This window comes from Henckelia pumila, chromosome 1, assembly GCF_033568475.1.
Source record: "Henckelia pumila isolate YLH828 chromosome 1, ASM3356847v2, whole genome shotgun sequence".
NCBI lineage: Eukaryota > Viridiplantae > Streptophyta > Magnoliopsida > Lamiales > Gesneriaceae > Henckelia > Henckelia pumila.
The window spans coordinates 43,917,895-43,943,041 of record NC_133120.1 but is presented as its reverse complement, the minus strand read 5'-3'; the positions used below and the strand labels follow the sequence as shown (position 1 = coordinate 43,943,041).

The 25,147-nt window shown below is 40.1% G+C and overlaps 1 long non-coding RNA gene across 2 annotated transcripts; it reads left to right on the top strand.

Moving 5' to 3' along the window:
• The first annotated feature begins 6,129 nt into the window (after positions 1-6,129).
• On the top strand, positions 6,130-15,853 carry LOC140883717 (uncharacterized). Of its 2 annotated transcripts, XR_012150622.1 has the most exons (3): positions 6,130-6,265; positions 7,796-7,885; positions 15,692-15,853. It is a non-coding gene; the product is annotated as an uncharacterized lncRNA (long non-coding RNA). The 2 variants fall into 2 exon arrangements; XR_012150506.1 differs by lacking the exon at positions 15,692-15,853 and having other exon boundaries at positions 7,796-8,031.
• The last annotated feature ends 9,294 nt before the right edge of the window (positions 15,854-25,147 follow it).

The window sequence follows — 25,147 nt, the reverse complement described above, 5'->3', positions numbered from 1 at the left end:
TGTCATGGTGAACTTAAATAAATACTTGAGCTTAGGATAATATTAGGACTTGGGGCTTCTAAGGAAAATAAATAAGTGTAATTGGGCAAGACTTAGTTAAGGATTTAAGTTAAGGGGCAGCAACTCGAACCAGCCGTGGCAAATTAAATGGTCTGTAAATATATATTTAATAGACGTATATGTAATATTTTGATATAAAAATTATTTTTATGAAAATAAATTAAATATATATTTACGGGCAAAGTTTTCAAGGAAAATTAATATTTTAATTCACGATTCATGCATATGATTTACGTTAAATTGATGGCATGTGAAGAAAAATAATTTTTGGGATAATTGATGTGATTTGTGACAAACACGGGACTGAAGGTTGGGATACCGGGCCCGATGACCTTTCCACTTACGATTATGAGCCTATGGATCCCCAAAGGTAGGGTGAAGTGGCATAGGGCGTTAGGGCTCACACCCCACAGGCCGCTACCACGTACGATGGATTTAGATTGATCAATCGAATTAGGTTACACTTCACTGATATGACCCACAACAAAGATTTTTATGACTATGACATGCCATATTTATGTTATGTGGTTATGATATGATTATGTTACGATTTATTATTTTGCATATGATTTTACGTTCATGCATGCATTAAATCCTCAAGTTATTTTTATACGCGTCGTGCTTGCATGTATTTTTATTTAGTAGTATTCGTTATGTTTATTATAGAGCATGCTGGGCCTATAGGCTCACTAGATCTAAAGGGTGCAGGTGAGTTTGATTCCGTAGCAGATGTGATCCCGACTTGCGGTGAGGAGCTTTGAGCATCCACTGCTAGCTTGCTTGCCCGTGACCGTTGCAGTATTTACTTCCGCATTTCTCTTAGATTTGACTGAGGATTGTATTAAGTTGTTTTCAGTGCATGTTTGTCTTTTTACTACTCAGGCTATGATTTGACTATGTTTGGATATTTTAAACTATATATTTTTGCATTTTGCGATATCGTATTTCACGCGCTTGCATTTCCTTTAAATTATATAGGCGTTTTAAAATTTGCTAGAGATCAACCAATTTATCATATATTTCATTACGTGGAATAAAAACTATTTTGAGTAGTGACACATATATGTATGGGCATATATGTGGTGTTTAAATTTTTATATATAAAAAAAAATCCCTCGAGTTTTCGGTCGTTTCAACTTGGTATCAGAGCATGGTTCTTGGAGGGTAAGCTAGCCTGCTACGTGGAGCTCAGAAGTTGCATCGCAGTCTGTGAGTTTAAATGTTTTAAGTATATGCTTTTGAGCGAGACCCATTAGTTAAATTTCATTGAAAGTTATTTTATAAGCGTTTTCTTAAATTAAATACTTAGTTATGCAATACGGTTACATGAGGATTTTTGGGACAGGAGGACATCGCTGAGAGGTTCCGCAGGCAGGATCCCAAGGAGTTTGCAGGGACCACTGATCCGTTAGTTGCTGAGGAGTGGATCCGATCGTTAGAGACGCTCTTTTCTTATATGGGGATTCAGGATGCTGACCAAGTTTGTTGCGCCATCTAAATGCTAAAAGATGATGCATCCCTTTGGTGGGAGGGCGCCGTGATTGGATTGGATGTGGCGGGGATGACTTGGAGGGACTTCAGGACCGTGTTATTTGAGAAGTACTTCACGGAGGATGTTCGAGGTCGGTTGGTCCGCGATTTTCTTACTCTCCGACAGGGAGACCGCTCTGTGGCCGAGTATGTGAAGCAGTTTGAGCGTGGGTGCCACTTTGTACCCATGATAGCCAAGGATGAGGGAGAGAGGCTTCGACACTTCACCGACGGCTTGAGGCCCGACATCAATCATGATGTATTTATGGCCGATGTGGCGACGTATAAGGCAGCGGTGAACAGGGCGTATCGATCGGAGATAGGGAGGAGAGAGATACAGGCCGAGTATCAGAGGAAGAGGCAATTCCAGCAGCTATCTCGGGGACAGTATTCGCAGCAGCCCGTGAAGAGATCTTACCTTGGGTCATCTAAGGGCCCAAATCCCCCGAGACCGTAGGTGCCCCAGCATAGGCCTCAGGGCCAGCCCAGACAGCAGCAGCAGCAGGGGGCGGTTGCCCCTAACCCTGGAGGAGTGCCCGTCTGTAGGCGTGTCAGAGGCCCCACTCCGGTCAGTGTATGGCAGGTTCAGGCAGGTGCTATCACTGCGGGGAGCCGGGTCACGTTTCGAAGAACTGTCCGAGGAGGAAGCAGACGACGGGGTGCCTGTTTGTGATGCAGGCTGAGGAGGATGATCCCGACACTTCGCTTATCACAGGTAATTCTCATTTATGATTAGCCGCCACTCTTGGGTTGTTCAGTTAATGCTTTTCTTGGGCAAATATGCTATCGTTTGTACTTGTGATTTAGAACTGCATGCTTAAGCTTTATTGGAATTGCTGAATTTATGGATTTGCATATTTAAGATGGATTTTGTTGGCAACTGGGATGAATTATTATGCTAGTTGGTACAATCTATATCTGTTTTGGAACTTTTCTGCGTGCAAGGAAAATTAGTATTAGAGGTGTTGCGACATTTGCGTTGTTAGATTCTGGAGCAACACACTCTTTTATCTCTCAGTCTTTCATTGAGCGGGTGGGTATTGTACCCGAGGTGTCTAGTTCAGGGTACGATATTACCGTGCCTTCTGGTGAGGTTCTCTCTACCACCAGTGTTATCAGTGATTTGGAGTTGGAGTTGGAGTTTGAGGGGTATGTGGTTAGAGCTGATCTAGTGGTTTTGCCGATGACGGGTTTGATCTTATTTTGGGTATGGATTGGTTGACGGTCAATGGAGCTTCGATCAATTTTTGGGAGAGGACAGTAGCATTGAAGCCATTGAGTGGGGATCCGATTTTCTTTTATGCAGCCCATAGAAGTGGAGTCCCGTACGTTATCTCTTGCGTACGTGCGAGGAAGTTATTACGTAGGGGTTGCCATGGATTTCTAGCTAGTGTGGTTGCAGTGGCAGAGCCATCTTTGTGATCAGTGGAGGATGTAGATGTGGTCCGTGACTTTCCGGATGTTTTCCCAGAGGATGTTGCCGGGATTCCGCCAGTCCGAGAGGTTGAATTCGGCATTGAGTTACTGCCAGGTACCGTGCCTATCTCTAAGGCACCGTATCATCTTGCTCCTACCGAGATGAAAGAATTGAAGGAGCAGATTCAGGAATTGCTTGAGAAGGGCTTCATTCTCCCTAGTTTCTCACCTTGGGGTGCACCTGTGCTCTTTGAAAAGAAGAAGGATGGAAGTATGAGACTTTACATTGACTATCGTGAGCTCAATCGGGTGACGGTGAAGAACAAGTATCCGTTGCCGAGGATTGATGATCTGTTTGATCAGTTACAGGGAGCTTCATTATTCTCTAAGATCGATCTGTGGTCTGGATACCATCAGTTGAGGGTCAGGGAGGAGGACGTGTCCATGACTGCATTTAGGACACGATACGACCATTATGAGTTTATGGTGATGCATTTCGGTTTGACGAATGCTCCAGTGGTTTTCATGGATCTCATGAACCGAGTGTTTCAGCCGTATCTTGATCAGTTTGTTATTGTCTTCATCGACGATATTTTGATCTACTCAAGGAGCATGGAAGATCATAGGCAGCATTTGCAGACAGCCTTGCAGATTTTGAGGGAGCGGCAGTTGTATGACAAGTTCAGTAAGTGTCAGTTTTGGCTGGATAGTGTGGCGTTTTTAGGTCACATTGTTTCTAGAGATGGGATAGCTGTTGATCCGTCCAAGGTGGAAGCCGTGCAGAATTGGAGGATTCCAAAGAATACTTGGGAGATTCGCAGTTTCTTGGGTCTAGCGGGTTATTACCGGAAATTCATCAAGGGCTTTTCTTCTATTTCAGGGCCCTTGACTACTTTGACCAGGAAGAATGCGAAGTATGTTTGGAGCTCGGAGTGTCAGCGGAGCTTTGATCGGTTTAAGGAAGCACTTACTTCAGCGCCAGTTTTGGCAATGCCGGTGGATCATGAGGAGTTCGTGGTTTACACCGATGCGTCTAAGTTGGGTTTAGGCGCTGTTTTGATGCAGTGCGACAGGGTGATTGCCTATGCATCGAGACAGCTGAAGATTCATGAGCAGAATTATCCGACGCATGATTTAGAGCTTGCTGCAGTAGTATTTGAACTCAAGATATGGAGGCACTACTTGTATGGTGAGAAGTGTAAGATTTTCACTGATCAGAAGAGCCTCAAGTACTTCTTCACATAGAAGGAGTTGAATATGAGGTAGCGCATATGGTTGGAGCTGGTGAAGGACTATGACTGTGACATTAGCTACCACCCAGGTAAGGCTAATGTGGTGGCTGATGCATTGAGTCGGAAAACTTCAGTAGTGGCTTGTTTTTTTGTGCAGCGGCCTCTCCAGGCTGAGATAGTGAGGTTTGATTTGGAGATCTACTCGTGTGGTCTCACGTCGAGTTTGTCCGCTTTGATGGTACATCCTATCTTACGAGATAGGATTAGAGATGGACAGTTTTCTGATGAGAAGTTGGTTCTTATGAGGCAGAGGGATGAGGCCAAGGGAGGTCTACTTTATACATTACTATGGATTTTGTGGTTGGATTGCCAAGGAGCGCCAGAGGATGCAGCGCGATCTGGGTGATTGTAGATAGACTCACCAAGTCGGCGAATTTTTTGCCGGTGAGGACTAATTTCACCATGATTCAGTATGCAGAGCTGTATATCCGAGAGATTTTCAGACTTCATGAGATTCCAGTCTCGATTGTGTCAGACAGAGACCCGAGGTTTACTTCTTCTTTCTGGAAGAGTCTTCATGCAGCTTTAGGGACGAAGCTGCAGTTCAGTATTGCTTTTCACCCCCAGACTGATGGACAGTCGGAGCGGGTTATTCAGGTCCTTGAGGATTTGTTGAGAGCCTGTGTGACTGACTTTCAGGGCTCATGGGAGTCGAGGCTACCTCTAGTAGAGTTTACCTATAACAATAGTTATCAAGAGTCTATAGGTATGGCTCCTTATGAGGCTTTTTATGGGAGAAGGTGTAGATCTCCCATACACTGGGATGAGGTTGGCGAGAGGATTCTCTTAGGGCCAGAGTTGGTGCAGCAAACTGCAGATATTGTGTTGCGGATTCGAGACAGGATGAGGACCGCACAGAGTCGTTAGAAGAGTTATGCTGATCGAAGACGACGCGACCTCTAGTTTGTCGTAGTAGACCATGTATTTGTGAGAGTCACGCCCATGAAAGGCGTGATGCGTTTTGGTAAGAGAGGCAAGCTCAGTCCGAGGTTTATCGGTCCATTTGAGATTTTGGACAGGATTGGTACCTTGGCTTATCGTGTAGCGCTGCCTCCTAGTCTTGCAGCGGTACACAATGTATTCCATGTCTCGATTCCGAGAAAGTATATCTCCAACCCATCGCATATTCTGGATTTTGAGCCTCTACGGCTGGCGTCAGATTTGACGTTCGAGGAGCGACCGATGCAGATTTTGGCGCGTGAGGAGCGGAGACTGAGGACGCGAGTTATTCCCATGGTCTTGGTCCAGTGGCAAAATCATTCTGAGGAGGAGGCCACCTGGGAGGCTGAGACCGATATGCGGACGCGTTATCCGGATCTTTTCGGTACGTATCTCAATTTCGAGGACGAAATTTCTTTTAAGGGGGAGAGAGTTGTAACACCTAGAATTTCTGTACATTAACCGTAATGCATAATTATGAGGTTTAAATATTTTAAATAAAATTTATTAATAATAGAATAAATTCAAGGTTTAAATGACTTTTATTTATAATGATTAGATGTTTTAAATTTAACTAGGATTTTTTTTAAAGAGCCTTTAATAATTATTTTAAGGTTTATCTCATTGGAAAATTTAGGTTTTTATATATATAAATATTTTAAAAGTTCATTTTTCACCTTATTGGACCATTTTGTAGGCTTTAAGGGGACTTTAAAATTTTTGGGCGTTATTATTTCGAAAATTAACATTTTAATGGTCCAAGTATGGGTGTAGGGCTAGGTTTCTTAAAATGTTGAGAGGCCCATAACAAATAATTGGTTTGGCTCATGATCTTGCATTTTAAAAACCCGTAAAAATCCCTTCTCGTCTTCTTCCTTCGTGACTTCCTCTAAGAAAACAAGAACCCTTGTGCCGCCTCACACATTGCACACACTACACGCAAATCTTCCTCTTTTTTTAAGATTTTTACATTTTAACGATTGCCTCGTCACCGCCTTCATTTCCATACCCTTATCTTTGTATTTAAGGCATGTTCGATTTTCTCTCCTCTAACCATTTAGATCGATATATGTGTTGTGATTGAGGTTAAAATCGTGTTTATGCATTTGCTTGTGGTTGTGATGTTCATGGTGTTGAAAATAGCATACATTATTCACGTTTTTGGCCATAGATGGCTCGGTGTTGCTGGTGTTCGGTCATGGATGGGTCGGCTGGTTGGATTTCCTGGTTTAGTGGTTAGGAAGGATCCTTAGAGTCATTAGAAGGTGAAGAATCGGTCTGGAGATTTGGTGGGTTAGTGCTAGCCGATGGTTTGTGTTTGAAATACGGGTGAGGTGCGCAGGGGCTGGAGAAAGGCCCTTGGCCGAGCCAAGATGGCCATGGCTCGAGCCAGGGCTGGTGTTAGGAGATCCGGCAGGACCTTGGGATGGTCCTGCCGGCGCGGCTCCGGCGGGTGGCCGGAGCTGGTTAGCCGAGGGGTGAAGTATGGAGCTGGGTAAGGACGAGTCGGGCGAGGAAGGGCGGGGAGAGGAAGTGGGCTGCGTGTGTGGGTTGTGAGTTGTTGGGCCAGGTCCGAGTCAGGTCCGGGTCTGGGTTAGTGATTCGGGTCATAGGTTTGGGTCGGGTCCGGGTCAGTTTATTTTATTTTGGGCTAACAATTTAGTTAGGGGACCAAGATGTTAAACTGGGCTTAATTATTATTATTTGTGCTCAAGTTGTGAAACTGGGCTTAATTATTATTATCTGGGCTTAAGTTGTAATTGAGTTGAAATTATTACTTGGTCCTATAGTATCATAGTGGGCTTAAATAAATACTTGGGCTTAGGATAATATTAGGACTTTGGGCTTCTGAGGAAAATAAATAAGTGTAATTGGGCCAGACTTAGTTAAGGATTTAAGTTAAAGGAAAGCAACTCGAACCGGCCGTGGCAAATTAAATGGTCTGTAAATATATATTTAATAGACGTATATGTAATATTTTGATATAAAAATTATTTTTATAAAAAGAAATTAAATATATTTTTACGGGCAAAGTTTTCAAGGAAAATTAATATTTTAATTCACGATTCATGCATATGATTTACGTTAAATTGATGGCATGTGAAGAAAAATAATTTTTGGGATAATTGATGTGGTTTGTGACAAACACGGGACTTGAGGTCGGGATACATGGCCCGATGACCTTTCCACTTACGATTATGAACCTATGGATCCCCAAAGGTTGGGTGAAGTGGCATAGGGCATTAGGGGTCACACCCCACAGGCCGCCACCACGTACGATGGATTTAGATTGATCAATCAAATTAGGTTACACTTCATTGATATGACCCACAGCAAAGATTTTTATGACTATGACATGCCATATTTATGTTATGTGGTTATGATATGATTATGTTACGATTTATTATTTCGCATATGATTTTACGTTAATGCATGCATTAAATCCTCAGGTTATTTTTATACGCGTCGTGCTTGCATGTGGTTTTATTTAGTAGTATTCGTTATGTATATTATAGAGCATGTTGAGCCTCTAGGCTCACTAGATCTAAATGGTGCAGGTGAGTTTGATTCCGTAGCCGATGTGATCCCGACTGGCGACGAGGACCTTTGAGCATCCACTTCTAGCTTGCTTGCCCGTGACCATTGCAGTATTTACTTTCGCATTTCTCTTAGATTTGACTGAAGACTGTATTAAGTTATTTTCAGTGCATGTTTGTCTTTTTACTACTCATGCTATGATTTGACTATGTTTGGATATTTTAAACTATGTATTTTCGCATTTTGCGATATCGTATTTCGCGCGCTTGCATTTCCTTTAAATTATATAGGCGTTTTAAAATTTTCTAGAGATCAACCAATTTATCATATATTTCATTACGTGAAATAAAAACTATTTTGAGTAGTGGCACATATATGTATGGGCATATATGTGGTGTTTAAATTTTTATATATATAAAAAATCCCTCGAGTTTTCGGTCGTTTCAGTTGTCTTCCTGCTCAAAGCATCTGCGACGACATTAGCCTTACAAGGATGGTAACTAATGTCGCAATCATAGTCTTTCACCAACTCAAGCCATCTCCGCTGCCTCATATTCAACTCCTTCTGGGTGAAGAAGTACTTGAGGCTCTTATGGTTTGTGAATATCTTACACTTCTCTCCATATAGATAGTGCCTCCAAATCTTGAGTGCAAAAACCACTGCTGCCAACTCTAAATCATGAGTAGGATAGTTCTTCTCATGCTCCTTCAACTGCCTTGAAGCATAAGCAATAACTCTATCCCGCTGCATAAGAATTGCTCCCAATCCCAACTTGGAAGCATCAGTGTAAACCACAAAATCCCCTTGCCCTGATGGCATGGCTAACACTTGCGCCGACGTAAGAGCTTCCTTCAACACATCAAAGCTCTCCTGGCACTGCGGGCTCCAAACAAACCTAGCATTCTTCTTGGTCAATGCTGTTAAAGGCACTGCAATAGATGAAAAGCCCTTGATAAACTTCCTATAGTAACCGGCCAATCCGAGAAAACTGCGAATCTCCGATGCATTTCTAGGTACAGACCACTCCTTAACTGCTTGAACTTTGGAGGGGTCTTCCTCAACATCGCTCTCGGAAATAATATGACCCAAGAATGCTACTTTCTCCAGCCAAAATTCAGATTTCTCGAAATTAGCAAATAGCTTCCGCTCTCGGAGCACCTCTAGAACCGTCCTCAAATGCTGCGAATGCTTCACTCTATATTTTGAGTAAATGAGGATATCATCAATGAAAACAATGACAAACTGATCCAAATACGGTTGGAAAACGCGGTTCATAAGATCCATGAAGACCGCGGGCGCATTCGTCAACCCGAACGGAATCACAAGAAACTCGTAGTGGCCATAGCGAGTCCTAAAAGCTATCTTGAACACATCTGACTCCTTAACTTTCAACTGATGATAGCCGGAACGGAGATCAATTTTCGAAAATACAGAGGCTCCTTGCAACTGATCAAAAAAATCCTCAATTCTGGAAAGTGGGTACTTATTCTTTACCGTCACTCCATTCAATTCTCGGTAGTCCATGCACAACCTTAGACTCCCGTCCTTCTTCTTCATAAAAAGTACCGGTGCGCCCCACGGAGAGAAGCTAGGGCATATGAACCCTTTGTCAAGCAACTCTTGAATCTGTTCTTTCAGTTTTTTCATTTCCGTAGAGCCAATCTATACAGTGCCTTAGAAATTGGCACAGTACCGGGTACCAAGTCGATAGAGAACTCAACTTCTCTATCAGGTGGGATGCCTGCAACCTCGCCTGGAAACACATCCTCAAAATCTCTGACGACGTCCACGTCTGAAATATCTGGACGTGTCGACAACTACGTCAAAGATAAACTGGCTAAGAATGCCTCACATCCATCATGCACCAACTGCTTAGCTTGCATGAAAGATATAATCTGGGCCCTCCTCGAACTCCTAGTAGCCTCAAACCAAAACGGTTCTTCTCCTTCCGATCGGACCATCACTGATCGCTGCTGGAAGTCAATCACCACGGCATTCTTCGTCATCCAATCCATCCCAAGGATCAATTCAAACACAGGCATGGGCAACACTATCAAATCTGCACTCACTGATTGCCATTGCAATAAAATCTCAAGATTCTTCACTATATTCCTCTTAGACAGCTCTTCCCCTGATGGGATGGTCACTGTGAATCCACCAATCAGCTCTTCACAATAAATACCCCGCTTACGGGCAAAGGTCTCTGAAATAAAAGAATGAGTAGCCCCCGAGTCTAGCAAAGCTCTAGTGGTTACTCCGGCTACTAAAATTCTACCTGCATTAAAGGTGATTACGACCACGAAAATATTGAAACCAATTAAGGCAAGTCCTACTTAGGTTCATTATAAGTCATCGAATTCCCAATTTCAGAATTATTCAAGTCAACACAACCGATTAACACAAAGCATGCAACCTAAAACAAGTTCTCATTCTCCAAAGAAAAACTCATAATCAAAATTGCATATATAAACCAATTAAATCACCTTCAATTAAATGCTCTAAATATTACCTGTGATGAGCGTGGTATCAGGGTTGGCCTCCTTGGCCTGCATCACATAAACTCTCCCCTGAGTCGGTGTCTTGCGCAATGGACAATCTGAAACCACGTGTCTTGGCTTCTTGCACCGATAACAGACTCCGGCACCTGCCAGACACTGACCATGATGATCACGATGGCAACTCGGGCATAAGGGTCTCTCCTCAGTCTTGGGAGGAGCGGGTCTTGGTTCCTGCTGGCCCTGGAGTCGCTGAACATGATGCCCTTGGGGCCTATGGGCCAGATGCCCCAGAGGTCTGAAGGATCCCTGCTGACACTGTGGCCCAGTGAATGGCCTCTTCCCATCCTGCTGCTGCGTACCATGATATGGTAGCGGCCTCTTACTCTGTGCCTCAGCGCTGATGTCCCTCAAAGTTTGCTCGGACCTCAAAGCTCGTCTGAGCGCCGAAGCATAATCAGCTGGCTCCGCCATGAGCACATCTCGTCGGATAGTGGGTTGTAGCCCAACAATAAAGTGCTGGAGCTTCTCAGAACCTCGCTCAAATTTCACCACGAACTCAGCCACTGATAGGTCCCCCTGTCTCAGGCTCAGGAACACCGTCTTCAAATGGGCCCTCACATCAGCAGTAAAATACTTTTCAAAGAAAAGCCTCTTAAACTCAGTCCAAGGTAGGGTAGTCGTGTCCACAGTCTTCTCTACTCCATCCCACCAAAGGGCAGCATCATCCTGAAGGTGGAAGACAGCACAGCGGACTCGATCCGGATCTCCCAACTGCATATAATGGAAGATCACCTCAAGCGAACAGATCCGTCCCTCCGCTACTAGTGGATCAGTGGTGCCAGCAAAGTCCTTTGGATTCATCTTCCTAAACTGCTCATAAATAGTCCCAAGCCCAGCCCTCGAAGAGTCCACATGACGCTCTAGGATACGGTCTAATCCAGCTAGCACCTGCGTCCCAACATCCGCAGCTGGTGGAGGTGGCGGAGGAGGAGGTGGTGGCTGCAAAGCACGTCCACGACGAGTGGTCATCTGTACGCAAGTTCAAATTCCCACATTCAAATTTCATGCCTTAATAAAAAGATTTTCCTTAAACTTTTACAAGCTCGAAAATTTAATGGATTAGCGAAAACAAACTTAAACAAATATCAATAAATGCACTTAAATCTTACAAACTTTGAGGCGAGATCCCTTCGAATTTCGGCTACCAGTAGTAAGCACAGCCCAAACCAAGGCCGTGCTCTGATACCAACTGAAACGACTAGATACCTCTAATATAATTATTTAATTTAATAAAGAAAATACGGGTTTTTTCAAAAAATTTGCCATGACTCATTTTAAAAACTAATAAAAGCCAACCTGTCACAGACATCAGTTCAACAAATGAAATAAACGCCTGGTAAATTTAATCCAAATACGATAATCATAAAAATCTAGAAAAGGGAGTTTATCCCACCCAGTAGGGAAATAACAAACTGATAAGTTTACATGCCAAATATTCTAAAGCAGGGAAAACACCTCCTGCAAATGACTGTCAGGGTATGAAATACTACGTCTCATAAATGAAAACATCAAAGTTTGCAGAACAACTAAAAACACGTCGGTCAAGGGCCTGCACCACCGGTGACTTCCCCCTGGGGATCCTGCCCATCAGCCTCAAATTAGAAGTCATCACCTGAAAACAAATAAGTGGAGTGATTCTAAAAGATTCAACAAGAATATGGGGGGGGGGGGGGGGGAAAAACGAGTACTACGTAAATACAAGCACAAGCAGATTAAAAATAATTTTTAGTAAAATAATTTTGTGCCCTTAACTTAAAATTAATGATTTCTAAATGAAATGTGTGAACATGAATGACACATATGCATGGCTAAGTCAAACATAAATAATTGAATAAACTGATCTTAACATAGTCATAAATATTGAATTTAGATCCTTGAATTGTGACTCTGTGATTTCGATCATGATCATGGCTGCAGTGCTTATGCCGCAAGGAAGTCAGGATGAAACCCAACCCAATCTTGCCCTGAATTGGTAAGGGAGGCCAAGATATCTCTCAGCCCCACACAAACACATGCTAAGGTAAGGAAACCCATAATTTGGTAAGGTAATCCAAAACGTCTCCCGGCCCCACACATACACGTGAATAAATGTAGTCACAATCATCTCACTTCGTTCGTAAAAAGTAATTTCCTTTCACACTTGAATATGGACTTATCATGCATATGTAGATAGTACGTGAATGTAAATATTACTCAATAATCATGCATATGACTCACACAAGGATGATTGGGATGGTGATTTAGGAACTAAACCAAAGGATGGAAAATTTAACCCATAAATTGCACTTACGACAAAAATCAAGCGGTTTGCCCGTAAAATTAATAACTTTCTCGTTTCCTAACCAAAAAGGATTCCGCTTGAAACCACTACACCACGACACTTAGAAATAAGTAGGAAATCATCCTCTGAATTTACTTCTAAGACAACCATTTTACAAGAATTCCATTCCTGGACAGCCCTCCCCCTATAACTCCCAAAATTCTGCACACCTTCCTATAAATGTCTAGATCTCGACCAAATCTTAACCGAATTAATTCTCTCTTGAACCGTCATATTCCAAACATCCTAGACCAATTCTAAACCCGAGCCCTTACCCAAAACTCAAGTTTAAACCCAGCTGAAAAACAGCTTCCGAACAGCCCACTCCACATTCGAAATTCTGCTGTAGTTACCGATTCAAACTTAACCCAAAATTTGCTATATTTCTCCCAATATCCCGTGACTCTAATCCTAGGGCCAAGACCAATGTTCAACCTCAATACCAGCCCTTACTACACAACTTGGATTGCCTTAAACTCAACTCAAATACAGCACCAATCCTCTTATCAAAACTGCCCCCTTACCTCACGAATTCGAATGCTTACTCCAAACCAACACTAAGCACAACTCCATTCCTTCCTAAAAGCTACCACGTGTACTACATATAAACCGTGGTAGCTCCTCAATCACCATCCAAATCATCACAACACAGTCAAAAGGGAAACAGGACAGTTTCGAAACCACATGCTAACAAGCTGAACAAAATTTTGAAATCCTCAAGGCATATGAATCTTGAAACTTTCGAAGAATCATGTCTACAATGCATTCACAATACAATCTTAAATATACTTAAAAATCATCGAAGAACATGGTTTGAATCCAAGCACGAATGCGACGGAAAGAAAAAAAAATGTAACAGACAAAACCTCTTGGCTAAATGGAGAGCTTCGAACAGGGCAAAAATAACACATAAACCATTCGAAAGTTTCATGTATGCAACACATAATACATAATAACTACAAGGGGAAAACAATAGAACCATATCCTTGCCTATCACAAGAGAATCGAATGTAATAAGGGCCCGGAGTAGAAATATTAAAACAGCGGAAATGGACTGCTCGAGATGGAGGGAGTTGAAATCGAGCTCAAGAATCACGACCAGCTTTCCTAGGAATGATTTGCCGGAGAAGAAATGAAGATTAAAGGACTTTGTGGAGAAGAAATGAAGGAGCCGACGTCCCTCTTGAAGAACAGGGCAAGGATCGGCTCTTGTGTACTTGAGTGTGTGAGTGCGTGAGTTTTGTGTGAGTGTAAGTGTGTGGATGTGTGGCTAGGATTGAATCTTGATTTCAAGTGTACATGTAGATAAACCCTAGAAAAATGGAAGTGTTATGAAATTTAGGGAAAAGTGCTATACACTAAAAGAAAATGCCAAACCAATAAAGAAACTAGGACTACAAATTAAATCGCACTAAATAAAAATAGAAGCTTAAAAATCCTAATTTAAAATATTAAATTTGATTTTACTAGTCCGGGAATTAAAAATGCTAATTTTCGCAAAAGTTAAAAATAATAAATTTCAATGTGCGGAAGAATATAATATTTAGCCAATTAAACAAAAAAAATTAAAATAATAAAAATAATAAATATTAAAGACTAATTTAAGCATGAAAATTCTAGGCGTCACAAAAAATGCCGAAAGAAACTAAATAAGCGAGATAAAGAAAATTTTATTTAATAGTGGTTGAGTACAATGTCTATCTCAAATTCCATTGCCATTTGCCAATAATACATGTGCTCAGCCAGCTTGCAATCATCACTTTCTTCAAAAGCAGCAAGGAGTGACACCATCCTCAACTCCTTCTTCAGGAGCAGCAGTTTAATGCCCTCTCTGCTGAGGACATAAGCAGGGTCGTTGTTTCCCAGCACTTGTTTGTATTTCTCCTGGCGACGGGCATCAACGGGACTGAGGAACTCTATTCCTCGAGATTGAATAGAGATAATTTTTGACTTCAGCAGAGCAACCTTTCGAACAAAAAGATCCTCATAAGCTCTTTTCAACTCTTCCATTTTTTTCTTTGAGAAATAAATTTTACATTCTGATATATGCTTTTATAGTTCTCACTTACAGATATCGAAGAGTCTGCCATTAATTTTATTAGGAAATATGAAGAGTCTCCTACGTGTATTTCACGGAAGGAGACGCCGTTTAAAACTATATGATATGTCTAAATATAATGATTTCTTGATAACACTGTTAAACTTGCATGACACTGTGCTAATAGTTTAGCTTTAAAAAGGTTCTTTATAAGCATTAGACCAGTTTAGGATTCATTTAATTGTCATTGCAACACTCAGTTTAATAACATTATTTTATTTCATTCATAGGAAACTGAGAAGTACAATTACAATTCCCTATGATTTCTCATCTTATGAAAAACTTCTTGACTCTAGTCCATCACCCATGCTCGAAGAGGAGCTACAACAGGATCCATAAGCTCATCAGAAACTATGCGAATGAGTGTTCTAAGATATTTACTGAGCATCAAGTAAAGAACATTTTGATCAGTGTATATGTGCTTAGGATCAACTGCATCAAGCACAATCAAATAAAACTCTTCTCTTTGAGCTATCTCTTCAGCCTCTTCAAACTTTCTTAGTGGCAACTGAGTATGGTGATACATATGCAGCTTCTCAATCTTCAACCACACTTTCATAACCTTGTCCAAAACTCTCTCCTCGATTTTCTTTTTCTTTATCTCAAAATATATTTCTTTGCAGGCCTCACAAGCTACATATGGATTTTGACCATACCAAAGAGAGGAACTCTGCTATCCATTTCTTTTGCCTTAGTCTCAAATTCGTTGAAACTTGTGTGTTTTTATTTTGATATTTATAGATAAAATTAGCCGAAAATACGAGGGAAACATGTGTACCTTTTCCCTCCTATGTGTACTAGTATTTTTTTCAAATTTGATGTGCCACGTCACTTAAACTTATCGTCTTTTCCAAGTTACACATTCTATTGTATATCAATTTACCTTCTTCAAACCCTAACATTTACTCTCGTAAGCTAATTTTCTCAATTGTGTTACAGAATTCACTGCAAATGGCAACTTCATCCGCAGTATACATCCTCAACGCTCTTATCATTGATTTTGAATCACTTTATGGGATAAACAAGCAGGGGATAACCGAGATTTGTCAAGCACTCGATCAATCTAGTCTTCGCTCATTTCTTGACAAAAAATCTCTGAATTTTTATCAAAAGGATCTAGTCTCTCTATATCACAAATGCACTTTAGCAAAAGATGGCAAACTCTTACACTCTGTTGGAGGACATCTCGTCGCAATCAGTGAAGAACATTTTGCGGAAACCTTCAGTTTACCAACTTCGGGTATTATCGACTTTAATACTATCTTTGCAACTGATCTTACAGAAATTCAAAGTACCTTCTCAAGCTCAAATCAAGCTATCTCTCTCCGCATTTAAAAGAGACTTGAAACTGGAATATCAACTTCTCGGCGACATGATTTCAAAGAGCCTTTTCGCAAAAGGAGGATCTTTTGCTAAACCGACAGTTGAAAAATTCAAGGTGATGACAGCTATTATGAAGGGCATTAAGATTAACTGGGGTTATCTTCTTTTCAGAATCTTTGCTCAGATGATGACTACTTCCAAATAATATTCGGGATATGTTTATCAAATTAGTAGACTCCTCAAAGGCTTGGGAATCACCCTTCAAGAGACTTCTCAACTGCACAAGTTTCGAGTTATGAACGATGAATACTTGTAGAAAACTTGATTTTTTATTTGAGAATTTTCAAACTTGATTTTATTTTATTGATTATCGAATTTATATTTGTCTTGTGAATTTCCTCGCCAGTTATTTGCTTGCATGTTAATTGATTCCAATTCGATAGAGGAGGTTTCAATTTTGATCACTTCGATAATTAGCATATTGTATAACTAACTAGAGATAGAATTTGGTTTCATTATGCGGTTTTGGTGTAAACTGAATTTTCACCGTTATTCATGCATTCAAATTTGATTAGAATTACGAAAGATTAATCTGTCAATATTTGAATAGGTTTGATTGTTCTAGAAATATTCCTTTGAACAAATTAGGAAAATTCACGTGAATTAATACTAAGTCTGAGTCTTAAATCGACTACTTGTTACATGAATTGTCTGTTACCTACGTGTGTCCTTGATCAAGCTTTTTCCAAATTGAATTCAACCTTTAATCTCTGCTGCGTTTTAGTGAATTTATTTTATTTGCAATTTTAGTTACTAGTTAAAATCTAAAATCGCCCTTTTTGATTAGTTTAGATTAAGTAGAAATAATCATATTCTGGTATTCATAATTATACAGTCCCCGTGGGATCGATACTTGGACTCTCTGTCCACTTACTATTTCTTGACCTGGTACGCGCCAGTAGATTTATATCACACTGATTTAGCCGATCAAGTTTTTGGCGCCGTTGCCGGGGACTGTTTGATATCAGAATTTTTATTTCGCTTGAGATTAGTCTGTTTTTATTTTTTTAAATTCTGAAATTTTCTTCTTTTCTTTGTGATTTTCAAGTACTCATCTGCTATTGCATGCGCCGATCTCGACTGTTCAAAATTCTTCTACCACTCGACTTGGAGATAGAACGCACGCATAGCAGGATTCGAAGAGCTAGGAGAGATATTAATCTGGAACTCGATTCAGAGTCAGAAGAAGAGATGGCGGACAACCGTACTGTTTGGGATCTGATTAGGCCGCCAGTTGAAGGTTATGGATCTAGCATAGTTTGCCCCGCTGTTGAGGCAAACAATTTTGAGCTGAAACCCTCTACTATTCAGCTGATCCAACTGCAAGCAAGATTTGGGGGTACATCTGTGGAAGACCCCTATGCTCATCCGGAGCATTTTCTGTCGATCTGCGACACGTTCAAGGTTAATGGGGTAACATCTGATGCAGTGCGACTGCGGTTATTCCCATTCTCTCTACAAGGCAAAGCTATGGAGTGGCTAGATGATCTGCCTACGGGTTCCATCACTACTTGGACCCAGCTTGTTCAAATTTTTTTTAACAAGTATTTCCCTCCTACGAAGATGACAAAGTTGTTCTCTGATATTATCTCATTCAAACAGAAGGAGGGGGAATCTCTTCATGCGGCTTGGACCCGATTCAAAAAGATATTGAGGATGTGTCCTCAACATAATCTTACGCAGAGCCAGCAGACTTAGACCTTCTACAATGGGGCTAATCAATCTGTTCGATCCATGTTGGATGCTGCTGCTAACGGAAGCCTATTCAGGAAGACACCAGCAGAGGCATGGGAAATCATTGGAAACATGGCTGAAAGCAACATTGGATGGCCTGATGTGAAGAAGGAGAAGAAGGCTGAAATTCTAGAGGTTGATGCTTTAATGGCCCTGAATGCAAAGATTGACTCTCTGACACACCAAGTGGCACTTATGAAAGCAGCGCCAGTAAATCATGTACAAGGGAATCTGCAGGAAGAGTAGCAGTTGTTTGAAGTTGAAGCGGCTAATTTTGCAAGAAATCAAGGACGGCAGCCGTACAAATCCTACAACAACAACTATAATCAGAACTGGCAGCCCAAGCAAGAGGAGAAGAAGCCGAGTTTTGCTGAGATCATGATGAAATATGTGGCTGGTATTGAGGCTCGCTTACAGAATCAGGAAAGTATACTGCAGAAGTTAGAAATTCAGATGGGTCAGATCGCAACCCAATTGTCAACTCGCCCTGCTGGAGCTTTACCAAGTAGCACTAAAACAAACCCTAGAGGCATGAATGCTCTCATGGTCGTGACTCGAACACAGTCTGAGGAGCAGCAGAGGGACGAAGAGAAGATGATGGAGGGGCCAAAAAATTCAAATTCCAAGGAGGATATGCATGCTGAAAATTCCTCAACGACAGGTAAGAAAGGTAAGACTTCAAAATTTGAAGTTAATAATGATGGTGATATTTCTACCTTACCTTTCCCTCATAGAGCTAAGCAACTGTTATTTGATTCTTAATTTAAAAAGTTTCTTGAAATTTTGAAGAAACTACATATTAACATACTTTTGCAGACGCTTTAGCTAAGATGCCAAACTATGCAAAATTTCTGAAGGACTTGCTGAATAATAAAAAAAAGCTGAATGATCTAGCGCAAGCAACAATGAATGAGGAGTTCTCGGCAGTGCTGCAGAATAGGCTTCCACCAAAATCTCAAGATCCAGGGAGTTTTTCTATACCTTTCCAAATTGGAAATTTATCATTGAAGAATGTTCTGTGTGATTTAGGATCGAGCATAAATTTAATGCCTTATTCACTTACTCAAAAGTTAGGTATAAAAAATATTGAACATGTCTCTATCTCTCTCAAATTTGCTGATGGATCTATTAAATATCCGAGAGGGGTAGTGGAGAATGTCCTAGTCAAAATAGATCACTTTATTTATCCAGTTGATTTTGTTATTCTTGATATGGATGAGAATTATGAGGTTCCACTGATTCTAGGACGTCCGTTTCTTGCTGCTAATAGGGCCTTAATTGATGTGGAAAAAGGAGAGTTAGTGTTGAGAGTGAATGATGAGCAAGTTGTGTTTAATATGTTTAAGTCGGCTAGCGATAGCCCAAATTTAAAATCTTGCTCTGCTGTAAATTTTATTGATGTGATTCATGATGTTGGGGAATGCCATCAGGTTCAGCTCTCTGAAGAAAAAGGTCCCTTGCAAAATTTCTATAGAGGTGAAACATGTAGTTGCAGGACTGGGCTGAATTTTTCCAAGACGGTGCATAAGCCACCTTGAATGTCGCCACTCAAGAGAGGAATATAGTCGGGCTATAGACTATAAATTTAGCGCTGACTGGGAGGCAACCCAGTGTTCTTTACTTTTCTTTTTAGTTTCTTTTTGCGTATTTTTATTTTTATTTTTTCTTTATTTGATTTTTGTTTCTTTCCCGTGCCAGTTTTCCGTGAATGCCGCTATACCCAGTCTGCTACTCTTACCCCAAAAGATGTCGCTGCTAGAGTGTGATGAGGAAGAGAATGATGGAGATGCCAACGACTTAACCAGGAGAGTTCCATTTTTTAGTTTCATTCTGTTTTTTTTGTTCGTCTTGCATTTGTGTGTTTGTTCATGCATTCTGTTCATTATTTCTGAAGCATTGAGGGCAATGCTTTGGATAAGTAGGGGGGTAGACTAGTTTATTTTATTGTTTGTTGTGTTTATGTTGCATTAGTAATGTTTTGTGTTTGTTTGCATCTATTCTGTTTTTGTTGTTGTTTGTTTTGTCTTGCATGAGTAGGATGAGTCATAATAGCCAATGATGATGAAGTTTATTTGAAAAAATTGGATTTTTGAAAAACATTGCTCTTGACTTGACATGAGAAACTGTAGGTTGAGCGGTGAATAATTTTAAGCACTCATGTTAGACCAGTGGACTGTAACGAAAGATTTGATGAAGATTCTGTCTTTTTTACCATTGCACGGCAATAGGTCTTTGTTGATCATGATAGTGTCTTTGGATTCCCGATGATTGTTAGACATTGCATGTATGATCTTGGGCGTACCTATAAAATTTTTTGAAAAATTTTGGTTGAAACTTAAATTAACTCCATCCGGGTTACGAGCAAGGGATTGAAATCCTAATCCCCTGTTCTTGACTAAGTATGCGGATTCCATGGGGTTAAAAATTTTGAAAATTTTAAAATAATAATTTCATCTGGGCTTGAAAAATGATTGAAATCATAATTAATTTTTCCATGGCTAAGTTTGCGGGTTGAATGGGATTGTCGCTTCATCTGGGCTATAGACGAGGGGATTAAAATTCGAATCCTATCTTAGTTATAGCTAAGTTTGAGGGTAATTATTGGGGCTTAAGAAAAACCGGGTGCAAAATCCGGCGGTGCGTAATTAATCTCAAGACAGTGCATATTTTTGCTTGGGATTGTTGGGATGAAGGAGTGCTGGATTGTGACACTTGCACTGAATTGTCATAGGTCGCTGCGCATTCTTAGGACAGATTCTTTTTAAGTTGCATGAAACTGGAATTACATGGCACACACGTACGTTCACGTTAAACCGAATGTGTATTATGAAAAGTTGAGAGCATCGGTGATTTTGTTTTGTGATTGAACTTTTTGGAGGCTGTGCACATTCATGATTCGTCCACACTTATGTTTTTGTTTGCATGTTGTTTTTGCATGTCTTGCTCGAGGGCGAGCAAGAGTTAAGTATGGGGTTGTTGATAAGTGCATTGTGTATGCATTATTTTGTGTCACTTTTATGGTTATTTTGCATGCATTTATTTTATATCATGTGTTTTATTTATATTTTATTTATTGTGTATGAATTTTAATCTCCTGCTTGATTTTTGTAGGTTAAGGGAGCTTTTAGAAGAAATCTGAGATAAAGACTCGCGCGCGGGCGGACCACCATCTCACGCGTGCGCCATAGCAAATTCCAGTACCACGAAGATTCAAGACGCGCGCGGGCAGACCCATATCTCGCGCAAGCGCATAAGGAATTTCCAGCAACGTTGTATTTAGTTTGCGCGCGAGCGAGCGCATATCTCGCGTGCGCACGAGAGGAGGTTCAAGACTCAGATTTCAAGACCTGCGCGCGCGCAAGACCTCTTCCAGGCGCGAGTTCGGGATGCTGATTATTCGTGAAATCCTAGGTTGAAAAGGAATCTAATTGGTGCGGACTCTATAAATAGAAGTATTATTATTATTTTTTGGACTTTTGGACGCAAAAACTGAAGGCGGCTCTTGAACAATCTTCCAGTTTTTCTTTTATTCTCGTATTTTTTAGTTTATGGTTTTATACTTTGTTTTATTAATTATGTTTATTAGGGAGTAGTAGTTTTTCATCGATCAAGGCCACGTGATTGGGCCAGACAATTTATGTAGAAAACTTGATTGTTTATTTGAGAATTTTCAGACTTGATTTTACTTAATTGATTATCGAATTTATATTTGTCTTGTGAATTTTCTGGCCAGTTATTTGCTTGCATGTTAACTGATTCCAATTCGATAGAGGAGGTTTCGATTTTCATCACTTCGATAATTAACATATTGTAAAACCAACTAGAAATAAAATTTGGTTTCATTATGCGGTTTCGATGTAAAATGAATTTTCACCGTTTTCATGCATTCAAATTTGATTAGAATTACGAAAGATTAATCCGTCAATATTTGAATAGGTTTGATTGTTCTAGAAATAGTCCTTTGAACAAATTAGGAAAATTCCCTTGAATTAAGACTAAGTCTAAATCTTAAATCGACTACTTGTTACATGAATTGTCTGGTACCTACGTGTGTCCTTGATCGAGCTTTTTCCAAATTGAATTCAACCTTTAATCTGTGTTGCATTTTAGTGATTTATTTTATTTTAAATTTTAGTTACTAGTTAAAATATAAAATCGCCCTTTTTGATTAGTTTAGATTAAGTAGAAATAATCATATTTTGGTATTAATAATTATACAATCCCTGTGGGATCGATACTTGGACTCTGTGTCCACTTTAATATTACTTGACCTGGTACGCTTGCCAGTAGATTTATATCACATCGATTTAGCTGGTCAGGTGCTCGGGCTGCAATATTTTGCAGCCCGAGCGCACTCCCTTTTGAAGTAAACAGTGCGGGGCAGTGACTTTGGGCGCTCGTGTTGCAAGATTTAGCAGCCCGAACGCACACCTGTTTGAAACAAAATGTGAAACCAGTGCACTTTCTCGCTCGGGCGGAAATAATAAACCGCCCGAGCCTACTTATTTTTTTCGAAATAAGAAAAACAAAAAAGGCTAAAAATTGAATGAACAGAAGGAAGAAAAATGTCTCGAGCAAAAATGAAGTAAATAAAAGAGAGTTAAGAGAGTAGTTCTCAATTTAGAGTCTAGAGCTCGACTGTTCTCTCCCCAAACTAGTCTTGATCAGTCAGTATGGTGATGACTGGCATGGAATCAACATCACCTCACACATAATGATTTAGCATCTGAGAACTGACTGTGAAAGACTCGTTTCTTGCATCTTTTATCTCAATGGCCCCCGATGGATACACCCTGGTGATTTTGTAGGGGCCAGACCACCTAGACTTCAATTTTTCTAGAAAGAGCCTCAACCGGGAGTTAAATAACAGGACATCGTCTCCTTCTTTGAATTCACGATGGCGAATGCATCTGTCTTGTATCCTCTTAGTCCGCTCCTTGTAAGATATCGCCATATCGTATGCATGATCTCGAAACTCCTCTAATTGGTTCAGCTCAAGAAATCTCTTCTCACCTGCAGCAGAAAATTCAAAATTTAATGCTTTCATAGCCCAATATGCTCTATGCTCTAACTCAACTGGAAAATGACATGTCTTACCAAACAACAGACTATATGGTGAAGTGCCGATAGGAGTTTTAAATGTTGTTCTATAGGCCCATAAAGCATCATCAAGTCGAAGTGCCCAATATTTTCTGTTTGTACTCACAATCTTTTACAAATGTTTAATTTATCAATTGGACACTTCTACTTGGCCACTGTTTTGAGGACGATAGGGCATAGAAACCTTGTGCTTGACACCATATTTCTTCAAAAGTTTTTCAAAGATTTTGTTGCAAAAGTGGGTGCCACCATCACTAATAATTGTCTGGGGTGTACCAAATCGGTTAAAAATGTTTTTCTTCAAAAATTTTATGACCACCCGTGCATCATTAGTTGCAAAATCTTCACCCTCTACCCATTTAGAAACATAATCGACTGCGACAAAAATGTATTTTTTTGTAAAGGAATTCGGAAATGGTCCCATAAAGTCGATTCCCCATACATCAAATATCTCACACTCAATAATATTATTCAATGGCATTTCATGACAGTTTGAGATATTACCTGTACGCTGAGATCTATCACAAGAAAGGACATAAGCACGAGCATCCTTAAAAATATTTGTCCAATAAAAGCCACATTCAAGTACCTTTGCTGCTGTCTTGATTGGCCCATTGTGGCCTCCTACCTCACGGTCATGACAATGACTGAGGATATATACTTCTCATTTCAGCTTTCGCCACACATCTCCGTATCATAGAGTCAGCACAAACTTTAAACAAAAAGAGCTCTTCCCAAAAATAATGTTTGACATCTGACACAAACTTTTTCTTTTGATGAAAATATAAGTTATGTGAAAGTGTGCCCGTGACCAAGTAATTTGCAAAATTAGCATACCATGGTGTGTTTTCTACGGCAAACAATTGTTCATCAGGAAACTGTTGTGAAAATTCCTCGCAAGCGTACGAGTGTCAAGTTTTAATATAGTGATAAAATCAAGTATCGATCCCTCAGGGAGTAAAATGAAAATAATAGTGCTTGTAATTAGAATAGTCCAAACTTTATCTAGAAAATCAATAATCAAGAATTTTGCAATTAAAATAAATAATCAGTTGATCTTAGATAGCACGCAAACAACTTTCAGGAATAATCAATCAGAGAAAATGGTCTAGAGGTATAGATTTCACCTGGTTTGAACAACAATCAATCCTAATTAATTAATCTTCATGAATTTCAGTCAATTAATAGCCAAGAACACTTACGTGTATTATTTCCTCTCCCGAGTGCCGAATAAAATATATCAACTACAGTTCAATTCCAATATCCCTATTAAAAATCTACTTGCAGTGATCAATTCAAAACTATGTTCTCTTTAAAAACTCTGTTAAAATTATAAGCTCTCCCGAGTCAGATAAACAATTAACAGTGTATTTTCCAATGGTCCTATTCAAAATCTCCTCTCCCGAGTGCCAGATTTCAAATAAATATTACAAATCAATTATTGATCAGATAATTGAAAAGACAATCAATTCTAGAAAAAACAATTAATCTAGAAGAAATTCAATTCAATAAAATCAAGAATTCAAGAAAGCGTCTGCACCAGGTTCTATCCGACCTCTAGACTATAAAAATTAGTTCATAATAAAATTCTGAAAACAATAAATAATAAATCCAAACATGTTCAGAATTGAATAAAAGATAAAAGAAACAAATCCGTCGTCGACGCCGTGTCCGGTCTATCAAACTCCGTCTTCGTTCTTCACGATAAACTTCCAGAAATCCTTCAAGAAAAATCTCTCGATCAAACCTCTGATTTCTGTGTAATTGTTGTGGCGGCTCCCCTCTCTTAGTCTGATGAAAAATTGCCTTTTATATCGTCTCCCAAAGCCCACTCAAAAGCCCACAAAATATAGAAGTTTCCTTCCGAATAAAAATTTCCAAGTTCAGAATTTAGCGACGCGCGTCCGCTTCAGAAATCACGCGCCCGCGTATAACTCTCTGTTCTCAATTTTCTCGCCTTCCCAAAAACTTGAGCGATAGCTCTTCTTTGAGCGCTAATGGGAAGCGCTGAACTTAGGCCCAATAATATGGCCCATCACTATTCCTTTCTTTTGTCTGCACGTTTCTTTACTCTTCTTCTTTCTTCTTCCCTTTTATTCTTTTAATTCTTTTCTCTCAAATCTCATTTGTCTCATTTTTCCTCCTTTTTCACATAAATTCCATAATTTCCTACAAACA